The sequence below is a fragment of the Saccopteryx leptura genome, chromosome X (genome assembly GCF_036850995.1).
Source record: "Saccopteryx leptura isolate mSacLep1 chromosome X, mSacLep1_pri_phased_curated, whole genome shotgun sequence".
Taxonomy (NCBI): Eukaryota; Metazoa; Chordata; class Mammalia; order Chiroptera; family Emballonuridae; genus Saccopteryx; species Saccopteryx leptura.
In genome coordinates, this window is record NC_089516.1 from 54,450,071 (window position 1) to 54,453,309 (window position 3,239).

The window sequence follows — 3,239 nt, forward strand, 5'->3', positions numbered from 1 at the left end:
CACCTTAACAGAGAGTGAGAAATTGTGGAGCCAAGACAAGCATAAGGTAAATTGGGCTTTTAGTTGTTAAAGCAAACCCAAGGAAACCTGATCTCAAGGGAACTTTTCAAGCTACAGTAGAGGCAGGACAACCAAGGCTGACATAGCAGTCTAGCATCTCCATATTGGAAGTGATCTCTAGAAGAATGGTCCCCTGAATGCCTGCTACACAAAGAATGTTCCATAGGCTAATGATAGCTGGTGACATAAGTATAGCAATGAGTAGATGTTTATGTACTGTTTTAGCAATTTGACATGGCTGCAACACAGATGTGTGTGATTTTGAATTTTAACGAATATATATTGTTACAAAATGGAGGTTGACAAAGCAATACTTTCATACTAAGTAGTGTGAAAAGCACTGCTCTAAACTATTGGTCATTGGTCCTCCAACCTGATGGTGAGTCAGCAGGGTAGGAACTAGCATCTGAGTTTTTAATCCACTCTCCAAAGAACTCCTGTGTCACCTTTGGAACCAGTGGACCAGTGGTAAAGAATGATCTATCCTTGTGGCCATGCAAGCACTCCTTGCACATCTCCGGGACCAAAGAGGGCTCTCATTGTGAAGCAATGACCGACCTTAACAAAATGCTTACTCAGATGGAACTGGAGTGCTGATTGGCAGCTATGTCCTTGTGAGACACCACTGGGACAGTGTCTATGACCATAGGATGTCTGCATTAAGTCTTTCTGCTGAACTTCTGCACAAGTTGAGTCCCTATCTAGACTCCCAAACCTTCTTCAAGAAATTTCAAGAGCTCCTGCTGTTTGCACCAGCAGTACCTGCAGACCATACTACTGGTTTTCTCACTGTAGTTATCAATACCACCATGTCCTGTTCTCCATCTTTCTGACCCAAGTTCCCTGCTTGCCTACTGGAGTGTAAGAGAACTTGATCTGTTAAGACCCATTCAACTACTTTTATATCCACCCTTGCAATGTCTCCCAATTTGGCTTTAGAACTACTTTCACTGTCTCACAAACACCCTTCTGCTTTGACTATACAATCTAAATTATGCTCGATTACCTCTTTTGAAACCCCTAGCAGTCTCCAGCTTTTGCCTCTTGAAAGTGTTTCTAACCACGCTGTCCCTTTACCTTATCTGTGTAGAAAGTGGCAAGTGTTTGTGCTTGGGAGCAGGAATTACTTATTTTCTTTAAACATTGTGTGTTAGCCTAGTGTGTTGACAAAACAGAAAGACAGGGTCACAGAAAGCAAGTGTTCAAATCTCACCACTCTGCAAACATTGTACATCTCTGGGAATCCCTACCTCTCTCTGAGCTTTAGTGTCCTCATCTATAAAATGGGATTGCCTTTCTCAGGGATTTCTTGTGAGTCTTGAAATAAAACAAGAGACCCGAAATAAATTTGTGATGGTTGAAACACTAGCTCCTATGAAGAAGTAACTCTGCTTAGAATCTGAGAAAGAGGGCTTCCAATCCTGTTGCCAGTTCAATGTCAATGCCATAAGCTTCTTTATACGGAAATTTAAAAAAAAGATCTTGAAAGAATAAAGGTTGAGGGTATACAACATAATCAACAGTTTAAATGTTATAAAAATGTTTGCCTGAAATTTATGTACTTTTATTGATCAATGTCACCCTGTTAAATTTCATTTTCTAAATAATTTTTTTTTAATTAAAAAAGAATAAAGGCCTTGAAATGGGTAAATCAAATAGTATAGAAGAAGAGCAATTAACATATAATACAAAGTAATTATCATATAGTACAAAGTTATAGTAGTTTAAAAAAATAACAACAGGTACTGGTACAGGGAAAAAAAGACTCTGAGGAAAGTGATAGAGAATTTATATATATATTAAAACCACAAATCAATAATCAATAAACAAAAGAAGAATTTGAATAAATAGATCAAAGCAAACTGGCTAAATTTCCACGTCACACCATATATAAAAATTGATTTCTGACAGATTACAAACCTAAATATAAAAGGTAAGAAAATGAAGTTATGGAAAGAAAATATAAGAGAAAACCCTTTTGGTCTTAGGGAGGGCAAAGATCAGACCTAAAATAAAACTTACCAAAACATATTGATAGATTCAATTAAATAAAATTAATCATTTCTGTTAAAAAAATGATAACATTGGGAGTTCTGACCGGTATTGAGGAGAGTTACAACGAAAGGAAAATGATGGATATGCTGGATATTCATGTGGCTGGGGCAAGGATTTTGCCACAGATGAGAATGGGGATGAGAGCATACACAAACTGAAAGAAAAATCAAAGAAAAAAAAGGGCTGCAGTTTGGGCTTTGAAGAGAAGTCTCAAGCATGAGGATTATGACAGTGTGGAACAGGGTGGAGATGTACCCAGACCACAACACTTTATTGAAGGCTGCATTCTCTTTGTCATTGGAATTTATGAAGAAGCCACCAAAGAAGATATCTATGACAAATTTTCAGATTATGGAGAAATAAAAAATATTCACCTCAACCTGGATAACCATATAGGATACCTGAAAGGGTATATATACTCTAGTTAAGTATAAAACATACAAGGAAGCACAAGCAGCTATGGAGGAACAGGAACTCAGTGTCCAAGATTTGATGGAACAGCTGATTAGTGTGGACTGATGCTTTGTTTGGGTCACACCTGAGGGCAAGAAGAGAGGTGGCAGAAGATTCAGCATAAATCCATACCACAGGCATTGTTGACAGGTCCTCTATTATCAAGGTATTCTCTTCAGATATTCCATTTGACCACACAGCCTTAGAAAAATAAGGTTGGAGTAAAACTCACTGTTTATATTTAATCTTTTGCCTTATTGCTTAATATTTTTGGGAGGGACTTGAGTTATGAATAAATGTCCCATTTTTGTTTTCTAAAAATAATTATAACATTGTAAAAAAAAGTAATGACTCAGAGGTGAGTATATTTTTGATATCTGAAAAATAGAATCATTCAGAAAAAAATCCAATTTTTTTTAAAAAGTATATTTTGAACAGGAAATTTACATAATGTTCAATAAACATGTGAAAAGATGCCCAAGTTCACTAGTAATTAAGGATATGAACACAACAAAGAACAAAAATCATATTATACTATTAATAGATACAAAAAGAGCATTTGATAAGATACAACTTCTCTTTATGTTTAAAACACTCAATAAAAGGGATATACAAGGGAAGTACCTGGACATAATAAAGGCAATATATGACAAACCACCAGCTAATATCAT

The 3,239-nt window shown here is 36.2% G+C and overlaps 1 pseudogene; it reads left to right on the forward strand.

The window, feature by feature from the left end:
- Window positions 1–2,189: 2,189 nt before the first annotated feature.
- On the forward strand, window positions 2,190–2,715 carry LOC136386343 (RNA-binding protein 8A pseudogene; annotated as a pseudogene).
- The last annotated feature ends 524 nt before the right edge of the window (window positions 2,716–3,239 follow it).